Here is a 20203-nt window from a genome sequence, read left to right on the forward strand (position 1 = left end):
TTTTGGTGCTGAACCGCATTTCTTTCTGTGTTTACCTTGTGTCTGTAATAGTTGTTGTTGCCCTTTATATCTTGTGTTACTTTTATTGCTGTACTTATTTATACTGTTCTGTTCTACACTATTGAACTTTATATTTTACTTAACCTCAGTAGGGCCCTAGCCTTCCTCGTCATTACCCGACCGAGGTTAGGCTTGTCACTTACTGAGTACTGCTGTGGTGTACTCATGTCATTTCTGCGCATGTTTTTCATGTGCAAATCCGGGTACCTTGACTCAGTCCTATCACCCTTGAGGCGAGGCGACTGTTCCAGAGACTTTGAGGTATATCTGCTGCGTCCGCAGACCAAGGAGTCCCTTTCTACTCTCCCTATTGTATTAGCCCTTATGTATTTCCTTTTTCCTTGTTAGATATACACTGGTAGACATTCCAAGGCTTGTGGATTCATGGGTTTCCGGGTTTTGGGAAAACGTATCAGTTTTGAGGATTTATATTGTGTATGCCGAGCGACACTTTTAAACGTTGTTATATCACTCTATTTCTGTTTTAAATTGTTTTTTCCGCAAATTGTTTTATCTTCCGCATTTTAGGCTTACCTAGTCGTAGAGAATAGGTGCCGTCACGATGGTTCACGGAGGGCGAACCAGGGTCGTGACAAGTTGGTATCAGAGCTCTAGGTTCATAGGAGTCATGAATCACAAGCCGGTTTATTAGAGTCTCGCTGATCTGTACGGAGATGTCTGTACTTATCTACGAGAGGCTATGTAACTGTTAGGAAAATTTCCACTTCATTTGATTTCCTTGTCATGCGATATTTTGGACATCACAATTCTAAACTTTTGTCTTCTATTCTCTCACAGATGGTGAGGACATGCGCTACCCGAGATGATCAGGAACCCGTGCCCCCCTACTGCAGCCGTCAGAGGTCGGGGCCGGGGTAGAGGCCGAGGACGCGCACGCGGTGCAGCCAGAGCACCTGTGCGAGCTACCACCGAGGTACCACCGGCAGATCCAGCCGGAGCCCAGTCACCTAATACGCCTACTGCTACTACTACTCCAGCACTTCAGGAGACTCTGGCACAATTCATGAACATGTACACCACTTTGGCTCAGGCAGGGTTGCTTCCCCTTGCTGGAGCTACGTCTCAGGTCGGGGGAGGAGCATAGACCCCCACCGCCCCCACTCCTGAGCAGTGAGTGTATGTTAAGCAGGTCCCTGAAATTATTCCTATACAACCTGTAGTCTGAGATCAGTCCGAGGACAGGGCAGCGGTTTCCGAGGATGAACAGCTGAGGCTTGAGAGGTTCAAGAAGTACAAGCCTCCTATTTTCAGTAGTCTAGTATCAGATGATGCTCTGGGATTTCTAGATGAGTGCTACCGCATTGTCCATTCATAGGTGTATCAGGATCGAGCGGGATTTCCTTCACTACTTTCTAGCTTCGAGGAGCCACCCTATGAGTGGTGGCGCACCTATGAGTTAGCCAATTTGGATGAGGCTGCTTCACTGACTTGGACTCAGTTTTCAGATCTGTTCCTGAGAGAGTATGTTCCTCAGAGCCTTAGGGACGCATGGCGCGCAGAGTTCGAGCACTTGCGCCAGGGTGCTATGACTGTCTCAGAGTACGCTGTCCGTGCCCCAGCCTTAGTTTCTACTGTTCGCGAGAGGGTTCATCAGTTTATTGAGGGGCTTATTCCCAGCATCAGGTCTAGCCTAGATCATGAGTTGGAGATGGACATTTCTTATCAGCAGGTGATGAGCATTGCTAGGAGGATTGAGGGTATGCATGCTAGGGAGAGAGAGGAGAGGGAGGCTAAGAGGTCTCGAGAGTCGGGCCATTTCTTTGGTGCCCGTGCCCCAGCAACAGGTCGTCATGGTAGGGGTTATATGAGTCGCCCTGTTCATTTAGCTCTTCCAGTAGCCAGTGGTATTCCAGCTCCTCCTAGACCTGATGAGCCTTATTATGCACCTCCGGTATCTAGCGCGCCTCCTGCGCGGGGTGCTTTCAGAGGTCAGTCCAGCAGACCTGGCCTGAGCCAGTCAAAACCACCACGTCCTCCCAAAGCTTGTTTTGAGTGTGGTGACACACGCCATATGGTGAGGGATTGCCCTAAATTTGGGAGGGGTGCACCTCTACAGACTTCTCAGCCACAGCGTGCCCCGCAAAGTTCTCAGGCCATGGTTACAGCTCCAGTTGCTACCCCACCTGCTCAGCCAGCTAGCGGTGGAGGTCGGGGAGGTAGAGGTCACCCTAGAGGGGGAGGGGAGGCCAGTCTAGATACTATGCCTTTCCTGCCCGTACCAAGGATGTTGCCTCCGATTCTGTCATCATAGGTATTATACTGGTTTGTTACAGAGATGCATCAGTTCTATTCGATCCAAGATCCACTTTTTCTTATGTGTCTCTTATTTTGCTCCGCATTTGGGTGTATCTCGGGATTCTTTGAGTTCCCCTATTTATGTTTCTACTCCCGTGGGAGATTCTTTTATTGTGGACCGTATTTATCGGTCGTGTTTGGTTGCTCTTAGTGGTTTTAAGACTGGAGCCAATTTATTGTTGCTCAATATGGTAGACTTTGACATTATCTTGGGCATGGACTGGTTGTCACCCCACTATGCTATCCTTGATTGTCACGCCAAAACCGTGACGCTGACTATGCCAGATGTATTGCGTGTTGAGTGGAGGGGTACTTTAGATCACACTCCCAGTAGAGTTATTTTTTTTCTTAAAGCTCAGCATATGATTGAGACGGGGTGTGACACGATTTGGCTTATGTGAGAGATGTCAGTATTGATACCCCTTCAGTTGATTCAGTCCCAGTAGTACGGGATTTTCCCGATGTGTTTCCAGCTGATCTTTTGGGCATGCCGCTCGATGGAGATATTGATTTTGGCATTGATATATTGTCGGGCACTCAGCCCATTTCTATCCCTCCGTATCGTATGGCTCTTCCTAAGTTGAAGGGTCAATTACATGAATTGCTTTATAAGGGTTTTATTCGGCCTAGTGTATCACCTTGGGGTGCTCCTGTCTTGTTTGTGAAGAAAAAAGATGGTTCTATGCGTATGTGTATTGATTATCGCTATTTAAACAAAGTTACAGTTAAGAACCGTTATCCTTTGCCTCGTATTGATGATCTGTTTGACCAGCTTCAGGGTGCACATGTGTTTTTTAAGATTGACTTGCGCTCACGTTACCATCAGCTGATGATTCGGGAGCCAGATATCCCGAAGACTGTTTTCAGTACTTGGTATAATCATTACGAGTTCCTTGTTATGTCATTTGGGCTGACCAATGCCCTGGAAGCCTTTATGCATTTGATGCACAGTGTGTTCCGACTGTATCTTGACTCGTTCGTCATTGTCTTTATTGATGATATTCTGGTGTATTCCCAGAGTCGGGAAGATCATGAGCAGCAGCTGAGGACTGTGCTTCAGACTCTGAGAGAGAAGAAGTTATATGCTAAGTTCTCGAAATGTGAGTTTTGGTTGGACTCCATGGCATTCCTAGGCCACGTGGTATCGAGTGAGGGTATTCAGGTGGATCTGAAGAAAATAGAGGCCGTGCAGAGTTGGCCCAGACCATCCTCAGCTATAGAGATCCGTAGTTTTCTTGGCTTGGCGGGTCATTACCGTCGTTTTGTGGAGGGGTTTTCATCGATTGCAGCCCCTATGACCAGGTTGACCCAGAAGGGTGCTCCGTTCCAGTGGACGGAAGAGTGTGAGGCGAGCTTTCAGAAGCTCAAGACAGCTTTGACTACATCCCCAATTTTGATACTGCCTACAGGTTCGGGGTCTTATACGGTCTATTGTGATGCCTCGAGAATTGGCCTTAGAGCGGTGTTGATGCAGGACGATAGGGTGATTGCCTACGCATCTAGACAATTGAAGATACATGAGAAGAATTACCCTATCCACGACCTTGAGTTAGCTGCCATTGTTCACGCCCTGAAGATCTGGCGCCATTATTTATACGGGGTTCCCTGTGAGATTTATACTGACCATCGGAGCTTGCAGCACCTGTTCAAGCAAAAGGATCTAAATTTGTGTCAGAGGAGATGGTTAGAGTTGCTGAAGGATTATGATATCACCATTTTGTATCACCCGAGCAAGGCCAATGTGTTGGCCGATACCTTGAGTCGCCAGACAAAGACTTTGGGGAGTTTGTATTATTTACCAGAATCGGAGAGACCTATGGCGATGGATGTTCAGGCCCTAGCCAGCCCGTTTGTGATATTGGATCTTTCGGAACCTAGTCGAGTTCTAGCTTGCGTGGTTTCTCGGTCTTCCTTATTTGATCATATCAGGGAGCGTCGGTATGATGATCCTCATTTGCTTGTCCTCAAGGACAAGGTTCAGCATGGTGATACCAAAGATGTGACTATTGGTGATGATGGGGTATTGAGGATGCAGGGTCGATTTGTGTCCCAATGTTGATGGGCTTCGAAAGTTGATTCTGGAAGAGGCCCATAGCTCGCAGTATTCCATTCATCCGGTTGCCACGAAGATGTATCAGGATTTGAGGCAGCACTACTGGTGGAGGCGGGTCAAGAAAGATATAGTTAGATTTATAGCTCGGTGCCTTAACTGTTAGCAGGTGAAGTATGAGCACCAGAGACCGGGTGGGTTGCTTTAGTAGATAGAGATTCCGGAGTGGATCACCATGGACTTTGTAGTTGGGCTCCCACGGACTTTGAGAAAGTTCGATGCTATTTGGGTGATCGTGGATCGGCTAACCAAGTCCGCTCAGTTCATCCCTGTGTGTACTACTTATTCTTCAGAGCGGTTGGCAGAGATCTATATCCGGGAGATTGTTCGTCTGCATGGTATTCTAGTTTCCATCATTTCAGATAGAGGTACTCAGTTCACATCACGATTCTGGAGAGCCGTTCAGCATGAGTTGGGTACTCGAGTGGAGTTGAGTACAACATTTCACCCTCAGATGGATGGGCAGTCCGAACGCACTATTCAGATTCTTGAGGATATGCTCCGTGCGTGTGTGATTGAGTATGGAGGGTCTTGGGATCAGTTCTTGCCATTGGTGGAGTTTGATTACAACAACAACTATCAGTCCAACATTCAGATGGTACCGTATGAGGCTTTATATGGTAGGCAGTGTAGATCCCCGGTGGGTTGGTTTGAGCCGGGTAAGGCTAGATTACTGGGCACAAACTTGGTTCAGGATGCTTTGGAGAAGGTTAAGGTGATTCAGGATAGACACCGTACAACCCAGTCTAGACAGAAGAGTTACGCGGACCAGAAGGTTCGTGATGTTTCCTATATGGTTGGAGAGCGGGTTCTGCTTCGGGTTTCACCTATGAAGGGCGTTATGAGATTTGGGAAGAAAGGGAAGTTGGGTCCGAGGTTTATTGGCCCTTTTGAGATATTGAGGCATGTTGGGAAGGTTACTTATAAGCTTTCCTTACCTCCCAGCTTGGCAAGAGTTCATCCGGTATTTAATGTCTCGATACTCCGGAGGTATCATGGTGATCCGTCGCATATGTTGGATTTCAGTTCGGTCCAGTTGGACAAGGATCTATCTTATGTTGAGGAGCCAGTGGCAATATTGGACAGGTAGGTTAGAAAGCTGAGGTCAAAGAACATTGCATCGGTAAAGGTTCAATGGAGGGGTCAGCCGGTCGAGGAGGCAACCTGGGAAACCAAGCAGGATATGTGCAGCCGTTACCCTCATCTTTTCACTACTTCAGGTATGTCTCTATGCTCGTTCGAGGACGAACGAATGTTTAAGTGTAGGAGGAGGTGTCGACCCAGCCCGTCGTCTTAAGAATTTACGCCTCGATCCCCTATTAACTGCTTTCCCCATGTTTATTTCTGCTATTTTGATTTGCCGGGATGTTCGATTTTGAGTTTCGGAGAGTTTTGGGACACTTAGTCCCTAAATGAGAGCTTAAGTGTTGGAAATTTGACCGTAGTCATAGCAATGTAAAGACGACGTCAGAATGGAAATCTGATGGTTCCGTTAGCTCCGTTGGGTGATTTCGGGCTTAGAGGTGTGTTCGGATTGTGTTTTGGAGGTCCGTAACTAATTTAGGCTTTAAATGCCGAAAGGTCGAATTTTGAAGTTTCCGGTCCGATAGTGAGATTTTGATCCAAGGGTCGTAATGGAATACCGGAAGTTGGAGTAGATCTGTATATTTGAATGTGACGTGTGTGCAAAATTTCAGGTCATTCGGACGAGGTTTGATAGACTTTTTGATCGAAAATGTATTTCTAGAGTTTTGGAGTTCTTAGGCTTGAATCCGTGGTTAATTCGTCGTTTTGATGTTGTTTTAGGTGTTTTAAGGATTGACATAAGTTTGGACAGTGGTATTAGACTTGTTGGTGCTTTTGGTTGAGGTCCCGGGGGCCTCGGAATGATTTCAGATGGTTGACGGAAGGATTTTGGAGTTTGGAATTGCAGCTTCAGCTGCTGGTTTTCTGTCATAACCGCACCTGTGAGTGTGGGACCACAGGTGCAGAGCTGCAGAAGTGGCTCTGTGGTCGCAGAAGAGTAAATGGGGAGGTTCAGCAGGAGCCGCATAAGCGGTAGAATTTCCGCAGAAGTGGTACCGCATCTACGGATGGGGAGTCGCAGATGCGAAAGCTGGTCTGGTCGCCGCTGCGGCCATTGTTCTGCAAAAGCGGGACCGCAGATGCTGTCCCTTGACTGCAGATGCGGTCCCTTGACTGCAGATGAGGTAATAGCTGGGCAGAAATATGAAATTTCGAGGGTTTAGATTTAAAAGTTGGAAATTCGATTTGGAGCTCGGGAGATGGCGATTATGAGAGGAAATTGAAGAAGAGGTCATTGGGTAACAATTCTTTAACCCTTTCTAGTTATATTCCATCAATCTATAGTTAGTTTCATCATTTAATTTCGAATTGGAGGTGAAAAATTGGGGAAAAATTGGAAGAAAGTTCTTAGACCTAGAATTCGACTTTTGATTGGGAATTTGACCTTAGATTCGGATAATTTTGGTATGCATGAACTCATGGGAGTGTGAGGATTCTAAAAATATAAATTTTACCCGATTCCGAGACGTGGGCCCGAGGGGCATTTTGGTTATTTTACCTGATTTCGCGTATTAGCTTAGAATTTAATTGTAGAATCAGTTACTTGAAGTATTATTTACATTATGCAATTGAATTGAATAGATTTGGGCCATTTGGAGTCAAATACTTGTGGCAAGAACGTGATTTCGAGTTGATTTTGAGCTGGTTCGAGGTAAGTGACTTGCCTAACCTTGTGTGGGGGACCTTCCCCTTAGGATGTGGTATTGTCACGTCCCTAAACCCTAACCCGGTTATGATGACACCTCTCGTGAAGACAAGGCCAGCCAATTAAACCCAATTCACTTTTTAAACAGTTAATGAGTAATAAACAGCCTAAGCATGAGTAAATAAACCAAAGTCTAAGCAAAAGGTAGTATAATATGCGGAATACAGCCCAAACACAGCCCGATACTGGGGTGCCACAAGTCACGAGCATCTAACAACATGGAATACTCCAAAGCAACTACAGAGTTTAATACCAAAAACTAAAGACATGATGAGATAAGATAGGGAGGAGCTCCGGCCTGCGAATCTGCACACAGGGTGCAAGGAGTAAAGTGAGTACTCCAACTCAGTGAGTAACAAATGTAAATAAAGACTGAAAGCAAGAAATCACATAAGGCACAAGGCATTCTATAATGAAGCAGTAAAACAATTAAAACAGTAAACCAGTGAGAGGTAGGTAAAATTCTTTAACTCAAACGTAGTTTCATGAAAAGACTTTTTCAATAATTAAGCAGGAAATTGATAGTCAATTATGAAAAGTAGACACATAAAGGCTCTCCCCTTGGGCATAGTATCAACAAATCCGCCTATTGGGCAACATCTAAGAACAGTACCAGCCCCTCGGGCAATCACATAGAACAATACCAGCCCCTCGGGCTCAATCTCACATCACAATGGGTACCTACGCTCACTGGGGGTATACAAACTCCTGGAGGGGCCCCTTGCGGCCCAAGCGCAATATCAAGCCACCTAGTGGCATCATCACTAGGCCCTCGGCCTTATATCAATCAAGCCACCTCATGGCGTACATATCTCAGGCCCTCGGCCTCATAATCAGTATCAAATATTTCCTCACAACATAGGCCCTCGGCCTTACTCAGTCAAAAATCCTCACAAGCCACTCGGGCAAAAGTAAAACATGATTCTCAACCCAAAAATATCATTTAAAAGATCATGTAAGTGTTTAAAACAGAGTAAACATGGCTGAGTACGAAAACAGTGAAATATAACATGACTGAGTTCAAGTATAAAGTCAAAACATTGAGGAAATACCAGTAAAAATCTCCGAAGGGTTCAAATAGTTGGCATGAAGCCCAAATATGACATTCAACCCAAGTAGTGATGATATCAAATAGATTTCAGTCAAATACGCGGTAAAATCATCAATCGGGACAGACCAAGTCACAATCCTCAATAGTGTACGATCCCACTCTCGTCATCAAGCGTGTGCCTCACCTCAATATAGCACTACGATTTGCAAATCTGGGGGTTCAAACCCTCAGAACATCATTTACAATTATTACTCACCTCGAACCGGTCAAATCTCTAGCTCGTGACGCCTTTGCGCCTCGAATTGGCCTCCACTCGCATCGAATCTATCCAAAATCAGAACGAGGACGTCAAAATATGCTAAGGGAATGAAGCCCAAGCGAAAATAATCAATTTACAACATAAATCCCAAAATCACCAAAACCCGACCCCCGGGCCCACATCTCGGAATTCGATAATTTTTACATCAATAGATTCCTCATAGCCCCACGAGTTCATACATATCAAAAGTTTTGAAATCCGACCTCAAATGGTCCTTCAAATCCCCAAGCAAAGGTCTAAGTTTCTAAGCCCTAGTTTCCCCAATTTTTACCTTTAAATTCCATAATTTCTAGCTCTAATCCGTGAAATAATAGCATAGGAACGCGTTTTAGGTCTAAATTTCTTACATCAATAAAGTTCCCTTGAAATTCCTCTTTCAAATCGTCCAAAAAGCTCCAAAGCCGAAGTCAAAAATGGTGAAATAGCTCAAATTTCGCGAAGGCCACGATTTATACTTTTTGTCAGTCATTTTCGCATTTGCGGCTATATTTTCGCTTCTGCGGTACCGCATCTGTGGTCAAAACCCACCGCATCTACGGTCCTCACTTAAACTCCCATTTTCGCATCTACTATCCATTATCCGTATCTGCGACTTCACAGATGCGGTCCTCTTAGCTGCTTCTGCGGTTCCTGCTCCTCAAACCCTTTTTCACTTCTGCGGCCGATCTCCCGCACGTGCGGCGTCGCACCTGCGGTCCCAATCCGTAGGTGCGGAAATACCAGAAGCAGCAAAAGTTCAGCAACTGCAAACAAATCTCAAACCTTTCTGTCAACCATTCGAAATCACCCCGAGGCCCCCGTGACCTCAACCAAAAGCACAAACATATCCTAATACCTTATTCGAACTTGTTCCAATCTTCAAAACACCTCAAACAACATCGAATCGTCCAAAACACCCCGGATTCAAGCCAAACTTTCTAAAATCTTCTGAATTCCGCTTTTGATAAAAAACCCAACCAAACCACTTCCGAATGACCTGGAATTTTGCACACACATCCCAAATGACACCACGAAACTACTGTAACTATCGGAATTCCATTCCGACCCCTATATCAAAATCTCGCCTATCAACCGGAAATCGCCAAAATATCAACTTCGCCAATTCAAGCCTAAATCTACTCCGAACCTCCAAAACTCATTCTAATCACACTCCTAAGTTACAAATAACCTCCCGAAGCTAATCGAACCATTAGAACTCACATCCGATCCCTCTAACACATAAGTTAACATTCGGTTGACTTTTCCAACTTAAACTCACTCTAAAGAGACCAAGTGTCTCAAACCTTACAAAATCCTTTCCGAACTCGATCCGACCAACCCAATATCACATAACACGGATAAACAAAGCATAAAGAAGTAGAAATAGGGAAAACAGAGTGGTAACTCATGAGACGACTGGCCGGGTCGTCACATCCTTCCCAACTTAAACAAACATTTGTCCTCGAACGAGTCAAGAAACATACCTGAAGCCTCAAACAGGTGGGGATATCTACTCCACATCTCCCGCTCGATCTCCCAGGTAGCCTCCTCCACGGGCCAACCTCTCCACTACACTTTCTTTGAAGTTATATCCTTTGACCTCAACTTTTGAACCTAACGACCTAAAATAGCTACTGGCTCCACATCATAAGTCAAATCATCATCCAACTGAACCGTGCTGAAATTCAAAACATGAGACGAGTCCCCAATATACTTCCGGAGCATAGAAACATGAAATACCGGATGCACACTCGACAAGCTGGTTGGCAAAGCAAGCTCATAAGCCACCTCCCCAATCCTCCGAAGCACCTTAAAAGGCCCAATGAACCACAGACTCAATTTCCCTTTCTTCCCAAATCTCATAAAACCCTTCATGGGTGAAACCTTCAATAGAACCTTCTCGCCAACCATGTAGGACACATCCCGAACCTTCCTATCAGCATAGATCTTTTGCCTTAACTGCACTGTACGAAGCCTCTCCTGAATCACCTTCACCTTTTCTAAGGCATCCTGCACCAAGTCTGTCCCTAATAGCCTAGCCTCACCGGGCTCGAACCAACCAACTGGAGATCTAAACCGCCTCCCATACAAAGCCTCATATGGAGTCATCTGAATACTCGACTGGTAGCTGTTGTTATAAGCAAACCCTGCAAGTGGTAGAAACTGATCCTATGACCCTTCAAAATCAATGACATAAGCACGCAACATGTCCTCCAATATCTGAATAGTGCACTCGGACTGCCCGTCCGTCCGAGGGTGAAAAGCTGTGCTCAACTTAACCTGAGCACCCATGCAATGTAACTGAGTGCTCTGATCTGAAATGATGGAAACTGGGACACCATGCAAATGAACAATCTCCCGGATATAGATCTCTGCCAACCGCTCTAAAGAATATGTAGTACACACAAGAATGAAGTGCGCGGACTTGGTCAGCCGATCCACAATCATCCAAATAGCATCGAACTTTCTCAAAGTCCGTGGAAGTCCAACAACAAAGTCCATAGTGATCTTCTCCCACTTCCACTCAGGAATATCAATCCGCTGAAGCAAGACACCCGGTCTCTGATGCTCGTATTTCACCTGTTGACAATTGAGACACCGAGCCACAAATCCCACAATATTTTTCTTCATTCTTCTCCACTAATAGTGCTGCCTCAAATTCGGATACATTTTCGCGCCACCCAGATGAATGGAATACCGCAAGCTATGGTCCTCCTCCAGAATCAACTCCCGAAGACCATCCACATTGGACACACAAATCCGGCCTTGCATCCTCAACACCCCATCATCACCGATGGTCACATTTCTGGCATCATTATGTTGAACTTTGTCCATAAGGACAAGCAAATGCATATCATCATATTGGCGCTCTCTGATGCGATTATATAAGGAATACCGAGAAACTACACAAAGCCAATACCCGATTGGGCTCCGAAATATCTAACCTCACAAACCGATTGGCCAAGGACTGAACATCAACTGCAAGAGATCTCTCACCAACTGGAATACATACCAAACTCCCCATACTCACCGCCTTTCGGCTCAAGGCATCGGCCACTACATTATCCTTTTTCGGATGGTACAATATAGTGATATCATAATCCTTAAGCAACTCCAACCATCTCCGCTGCCTCAAATTAAGATCCTTCTGTTTGAACAAGTGTTGGAGGCTATGATGATCAATAAACACCTCACAAGACACACCATACAAGTAATGTCTCCAAATCTTCAACGCGTGAACTATGGCAGCCAACTCCAAATCATGAATGGGGTAGTTCTTCTTATGGGTCTTCAACTGAGAGAAGCATAAGCAATAACTCTACCCTCCTACATCAAAACACAACCAATACCAACTTGTGAAGCATCACAATACACGGTATATGAACCTGAAGCTGATGGCAAAACCAACACTGGAGTTGTGGTCAAAGCTGTCTTGAGCTTCTGAAAGCTCTCCTCACACTTGTCTGACCATACAAATGAAGCACCCTTCTGAGTCAACTTGGTCAAGGGCGATGCGATAGATGAGAATCCCTGAACAAAACGGCGATAATAACCCGCCAAACCAAGAAAGCTGCAAATCTCTGTGGTTGAGGATGGTCTAGGCCAACTTTGACCGCCTCTATCTTCTTCGGATCAACCTGAATACCCTCGCTGGACACCACGTGCCCCAAGAAAGCCACTGAACCGAGCCAAAACTCACATTTGGAGAATTTTGCATAAAGCTTCTCCTCTCTCAATCTCTGCAGCACAACTCTCAAATGCACCGCGTGCTCCTCCCGACTATGCAAATACACCAGAATATCATCAATGAAGACTATGACAAATGAGTCAAGATAAGGCCGGAACACACTGTTCATCAAATGCATGAACGTTGTTGGGGCATTGGTCAGCCCAAAAGACATCACTAGAACTCATAATGACCATATCGGGTCCTGAAAGCTATCTTAAGAATATCCGAGTCCCTGATCTTCAACTGGTGATAACCTGAATGGAGATCAATCTTGGAGAACACTCTCGCTCCCTGAAGCTAGTCGAATAAATCATCAATGCGAGGCAAATGATACTTGTTCTTAACTGTTACTTTGCTCAATTGCCTATATCAATGCACATTCTCATAGTGCCATCCTTCTTCTTCACAAATAGAACCGGTGCACCCCAAGGTGATACACTAGGTCGAATGAACCCTTTATCAAGGAGTTCCTGAAGCTACTCCTTTAATTCCTTTAACTCCGCTGGTGCCATATGATATGACGGAATAGAAATGTGCTGAGTACCCGGCACCAGGTCAATATCCCTGTCCAGTGGCATGCCCGACAGGTCTGCAGGAAACACATCGGGAAAATCCCTCACAATTGGAACAAAATCAATACTAGGAGTCTCAGCACCGACATCCCTCACAAAGTCTAGATACGAAAGACAACCCTTCCCAACCATACGCTGGGCTTTCAAGAATGAGATCACTCTACTAGGAAAATAATAAGTCACACCTCGCCACTCGATCCGTGGCACACCCGGTATAGCCAATATGACTGTCTTAGCATGACAGTCCAAAATAGCACGAAATGGAGATAGTCAGTCCATGCCCAAAATGACATCGAAATCCACCATACACAATAATAAAAGATCCACACGGGTCTCCAGACCCCCAATAGTCACCACACACGACCAATACATACGGTCTACAACAATAGTATCGCCCACCGGGGTAGATACATGAACAGGTGAAGCAATAAACTCACGGGGTGTACCCAAATAACGTGCAAAGTTTGATGACACATAAGAAAAGGTGGAACATGGATCAAATAATATAGAGGCATCCTGTGGCAGACTGAAACAATACCTGTAATAACAGCATCTGAAGCAATAGCATCGGGTCTGCCCAGAAGTGTATAGAAACGGGCCTAACCACCACCTGATTGACCTTCCCCTCTAGGGAAACCCCTAGCTGACTGGGCGGGTGGTGGTGAAGTAATTGGCGCTGAAGCCGATGATTGATTCACCCGCATGCCTCAAACTGGAACCAACATAGCACATAACCGTGCAATCGATTATTAATAGTGGACTCCCCCACTTAGCTCGAAGCCATAGACCAAAACATACACAATAACTCATAACGCATAAACTTTATTGCTGCCATAATACCATAGTGAGATTAAACTCAATCCTTCATAAGCTCTTGGAACACAGACCATCTGGTACTTTATATCTTCTACAAATCTCGCATTCACTCTCGTAGTAGTCAAGCCTACTCTCTTGAGCAACCCAAATTCAAATTGTGAAACATATATTTCCCTGGTAACAGAGATCTTCCAATAAATGACATAAGGGATTACGCAAACTTCACAACAATTTGCAGGAGATAACCCACCCGCGTCGCCTCAGCTAACATCTCTTTATACCCTTCCACCGATATGGACATTACGCAGTCACTTAATCTTTCTGAGTCTGAACTCATACCGCAACATAAAATTTACTTCACTCCCAACTAGGACATCTAAAAAGATTCTTCACACTCTTATAACTCGAGGCTATCCTCAAATCAAGATGGAAATCAAGCACCTAATAGTTCTTCTATCCTCCAGCAGACCCTTCTTGTCGCTTCCAAATATATGGATACATCTCGCAGCCATAACATACTCATTACATAGCCATTCAACCATCACTTCTACCAATAGGGCACTACCTAACGTTTAAGTTCAAAAACACTTGCTCACACAATTAGCACCTCAGTGCTAAAGCTATAGGCAAAAGTCCGGTCTCGAGTCCTCCGGACTGGCCCAACATCAACACACAAAGATCACATCTCACCCCTCGATCAGAGAATCATAAGCCATCGATGCATATCTGATACTAAGCACTCATGCGCGCATACGAATGTGTGGAAGGAATTCAAAGAGTTACTTTTCAAGCTGAATCAAGGACTACACGATAAGAATTCAAGAATGTGAAGTTTTTCTAAAGGTTCTGCAGCCTCCCGAGGATAATTACTGATGTTTCTGTACCAATCCGCAAGACTCTACTAAACCTGCTCATGGCTCGTGAGACCTATGTAACCTAGGCTCTGATACCAGCTTGTCACGACCCTAAACCCGAACCCGGTCGTGATAGCGCCATTTGTGAAGACAAGGCCAGCCAATTAAACCTAATTCACTTTAAAATAGTTAATTAATAATAAATAACCTAAGCATGAGTAAATAAACCAAAGTCTAAGCAAAAGGTAGTATAATATGTGGAATACAGCCCAAACACAACCCAATACCGGGGTGTCACAAGTCACGAGTATCTAACAACACGAAATACTCCTAAGCAACTATAGAGTTTTGCTCTAAAAACTAAAGACATGATGAGATAAGATAGGGAGGAGCTCCGGGTTGCGAACGCCAACAGCTACTTAAAGACTCCTCGGATCCGCCTGAAGCTGGAAACGATCAGCACTCGGGAGTGGGACCAGCTACGCCTGAATCTGCATACAGGATGCAGGGAGTAAAGTGAGTACTCCAACTTAGTGAGTAACAAATGTAAATAAAGACTGAAAGAAAGAAATCACGTAAGTCACAAGGCATTCTATAATGAAGCAGTAAAATAATTAAAATAGTAAACCACTGAAAGGTAGGTAAAATTCTTTAACTCAAACGTAGTTTCATGAAAAGACTTTTTCAATAATTAAGCAGGAAATTGATAGTCAATTATGAAAAGTAAACACATAAAGGCTCGCCCCTCGAGCATAGTATCAACAAATCTGCCCATTGGGCAACATCTGAGAACAGTACTAGCCCCTCGGGCTCAATCTCACATCACAATGGGTACCCGCGCTCACTGGGGGTATGCAGACTTCTGGAGGGGCCCCTTACGGCCCAAGCGCAATGTCAAGACACCTCGTGGCATCATCACTAGGCCCTCGACCTCATATCAATCAAGCCACCTCATGGCGTACATATCTCAGGCCCTTGGCGTCATAATCAGTATCAAATATTTCCTCACAACATAGGCCCTCGGCCTTACTCAGTCAAAAACCCTCACAAGCCACTCGGGAAAAAGTACAACATGATTCTCAACCCAAAAATATCATTTAAAAGATCATGTAAGTGTTTAAAATAGAGTAAACATGGCTGAGTACGAAAATAGTGAAATATAACATGACTAAGTTCAAGTATAAAGTCAAAAAAGTGAGGAAATATGAGTAAAAATCCCCGAATGGTTCAAATAGTTGGCATGAAGCCGAAATATGACATTCAGCACAAGTAATGATTATAGCAAATAGATTTCAGTTAAATACGCGGTAAAATGATCAATCGGGACGGACCAAGCCACAATCTCCAATAGTGTACAACCCCACGCTCGTCATCGTGCGTGTGTCTCACCTCAATATAACACTACGATGTGCAAATCCGGGTTTTAAATCCTCAGAATATCATTTACAATCATTACTCACCTCAAATCAGTCAAATCTCTAGCTCGCAACGCCTTTGCCCCTCGAATCGGCCTCCACTCGAGTCGAATCTATCCAAAATTAGAACGAGGACGTCAAAATATGCTAAGGGAACGAAGCCCAAGCAAAAATAATCAATTTACAACATAAATCCCCAAATCACCAAAGCCCGACGCCCGGGCCCACGTCTCAGAATTTGATAATTTTTACATCAATAGATTCCTCATCTTCCCACTAGTTCATACATTTCAAAAGTTCTGAAATCCGGCCTCAGATGGTCCTTCAAATCCCTAAGCAAAGTTCTAAGTTTCTAAGCCCTAGCTTCCCCAATTTTTACCTTTAAATTCCATAATTTCTAGCTCTAATCCATAAAATAATAGCATAGGAACGAGTTTTAGGTCCAAATTCCTTACCTCAATGAAGTTCCCTTGAAATCCCTCTTTCAAATCGTCCAAAAAGCTCCAAAGCCGAAGTAAAAAATGGTGAAATAGCTCAAATTTTGCGAAGGCCACGATTTATACTTTTGCCCAGTCATTTTCGCATTTGCAGCTATATTTCCGCTTGTGCGGTAGCGTATCTACGGTCAAAACCCACCGCATATGCGGTCCTCACTTAAACTCCCATTTCCGCATCTGCGATCCATTATCCACATCTGCAACTTTGTAGATGCGGTCCTCTTAGCCGCTTCTGCAGTTCCTGCTCCTTAAACCCTTTTTCGCTTCTGCGGCCGATCTCCCGCATGTGCGGCGTCGCACTTACGGTCCCCAATCCGCAGGTGCGGAAATACCAGAAGCAGCAAAAGTTTAGCAGCTGCAAACAAATCTCAAACCTTTCCATCAACCATCCGAAATCACCCCGAGGCCCCCGGGACCTCAACCAAATGCACAAACATATCCTAATACCTTATTCGAACTTGTTCCAATCTTCAAAACACCTCAAACAATATCGAATCGTCCAAAACACCTCAGATTCAATTCAAACTTTGTAAAATCTTCCGAATTGTGCTTTTGATCAAAAACCCAACCAAACCACTTATGAATGACTTGAAATTTTGCACACACATCCCAAATGACACCACAAAACTATTGCAACTCTCGGAATTCCATTCCAACCCCTATATCAAAATCTCGCCGATTAACCGGAAATCGTCAAAATATCAACTTCGCCAATTCAAACCTAAATCTACTCCGAACCTCCAACACTCATTCCGATAACACTCCTAAGTCACAAATCACCTCTCGAAGCTAACCGAACCATCAGAACTCACATCCAATCCCTCTAACACATAAATCAATATCCGGTTGACTTTTCCAACTTAAACTCACTCTAAAGAGACTAAGTGTCTCAAACCTTACCAAATCCTTTTCGAACTCGATCCGACCAACCCGATACCACATACCATAGATAAAAAAGCATAAAGAAGCAGAAATAGGAAAAACAGAGCGGTAACTCATGAGGCGACTGGCCGGGTCGTCACAGGTATATTTGGTAATTGAAATGCCTTGTACGTGAGGTGATGAGTGCGTACTTGTGCTAATTGTTGGAAATCCGATTTTCATTAAGTAATTACTAGTATGTTTCCTTTCCCGTTTTTATTACTTGCACTATTAAGCCTGTTGTTAGATTAGGAAAGCATGTCTAAGTGACTTAATTGCTTTACTTGCTCAAATTGCCTTATCTGAATTTTGTGCAGCATGCTAGGCTAGAATTACTTGTTGCCTTAATATGAAATTTTCCATTTTTGAATATTTTCCTATTGCTGCTATGTATTTACATTGGACTACGGATGTGAGATTCCAGTAGCTCCCCCTTGTCTGTTTTTTTTGGGACTACGGATGCGGGATTTCGGTAGACCCCCTGCACAGTTATATGGAACTACGAGAATGCACCCGGTAGATTTCCCCAGTTCTGGGTATTTACATTTGGGACTACGGAATGATATTCTGGTAGATCCCCGCGCACTATGAGTTAGACAATGGGACGAGATCTTGGGAGATCCATTAGATATGTATATTTGGGACTACAGGATGGTATCCTGGGAGATCCCCGATTGTTATTTTGGTGCTGAACCGTATTTCTTTCTGTGTTTAGCTTGTCTCTGTAATAGTTGTTGTTGCCCTTTATATCTTGTGTTACTTTTGTTGTTGTACTTATTTATACTGTTATGTTCTACACTGTTGAACTTTATATTTTACTTAACCTCAGTAGGGTCCTGACATTCCTCGTTACTACCCGACCGAGGTTAGGCTTGGCACTTACTGAGTACCGCTGTAGTGTACTCATGCCCTGTCTGCGCATGTTTTTCATGTGCAGATCCGGGTACCTTGACTTAGTCCTATCACCCTTGAGGCGAGGCGACTGTTCCAGAGACTTCGAGGTATATCTGCCGCGTCCGCAGACCGAGGAGTCCTTTTCTACTCTCCCTACTGTATTAGCCCTTTTGTATTTTCTTTTTCCTTGTTAGATATTCTGGAGTTAGACACTGGTAGACATTCCAATGCTTGTGGATTCATGGGTTTCCGGGTTTTGGGAAAATGTATTAGTTTTGAGGATTTATATTGTGTATGCCGAGCGGCACTTTAAAACGTTGTTATATCACTCTATTTCTATTTTATATTATTTTTTTCGCAAATTGGTTTATCATCCGCATTTTAGGCTTACCTAGACATAGAGACTAGATGCCATCACGATGGTTCACGGAGGGCGAACCGGGGCCGTGATAGTGAACTATGTTTGACCTAATTCTTGTCACCACAAGATACGTAGGCAGCCTTATGGTTCGGTCATACCAAATAAAACATTTCATAATCCTACGAAGTCGAGAGTGGAGCAGTCTTTCTTCGAAATTCCATCTCAAAAAAGAAAAAAAAGAAAAGAAAAAAAGAGTCAAATTCCCTTGTTTTAGAAATTGGGGCAAAAGTTTTTAGAATGGATTCCAAAAGTTGTAAATAAATTAACTCCGTTGTCTTAGTTATTTTGAGCTTTTATGATATCCTTTCTTTCGAACGATGTCTAAAAGACAGATTACAGTCCAAAAAAGACTTCCTAGATAATCTTTGAGAGTGCTGAGTTTAGACATGCCAAGAGTATATGATGTTCTTACTATGGTTAATGCCTTGTCATCTGCAGAATCAGAGGAAATAAGAAGAAAAGAACAAAATGAGAGAGTCCTATTGGTGAAAACCTTCACAAGCACCATAAGGCGATGGTGAGTTAAGAGAAAGAACAAAATGAGAGAGGCTTGATGGTGAAAACCCTTCGGGCACTACAAGTCGAATAAGGATCGTGAATAAGATAGGATAATCGGAGCATGGAAGCCCAGTTTCATGACTCAGAGGTACAACAAGAGTTAAACATTAGACTTGCTTGACAGATTAGGCCACTTAATCCAAAGGTGCACGTCATGGTCATTAGAGTTGGTATCCACATCTGATGAGTTTCTACTTTGTAGTTGTCTTGTTAGGAATCATCTCTACCCATTGTCCTTTACTCTGTTCCTCTTGTCTTGTTTACTTCCTCTTCCTGAGTCTGTTTGGTCAGAACAAGTGAGAAATGACTTCAAAATTTGCCACCAGCTTTTCAATTGCACAAAACGGGATCTAGCTAGCACATCAAAGTGGCATAAGTCAGGAAAGAACAACAAGCGCACTGAGTTGGTAACAATCAACATCCTTTGGGATTCATGTGAAATGCAAAGGTTCGGTATATGTCAATTCATGAACAATGCAACAGAAAGAGGGTGTTGTGTTTGAATGGATCAAAGGTATTTTCTGTGATAAGGTTGATAGAGAAAGTGGTTAACCAATAACAAGCAAGGTCTTCCAAGTGGAAATTAAAGTTATCATGGCAAGTGAAGGAGCAATAAACCTCAAAGCCAAGGCCACAAACCAACCACCATATTTATAGCTCACAAGTTTTCTTTGTTTGAAACAGGGACAAAAATTGTGTCCAAATCAAAGCTTGGAAGTTTGAATTTTTTCAAGTGTCGTGCCCAAATTTTGTCAGCACAAAGGTGGTTTGAGAAGGGGAAAGAAAAATTTGTTCGATCTGCAGGAACTCTCCAAGAGGAAAAGCATGGTTCAGGGGCAAGGAATTTTGTTCGTTCTGGAGAGATTCTCCAGGAAGATAGCATGGCTCAGGTAAGTTCA

This window comes from Nicotiana sylvestris, chromosome 6, assembly GCF_000393655.2.
Source record: "Nicotiana sylvestris chromosome 6, ASM39365v2, whole genome shotgun sequence".
NCBI lineage: Eukaryota > Viridiplantae > Streptophyta > Magnoliopsida > Solanales > Solanaceae > Nicotiana > Nicotiana sylvestris.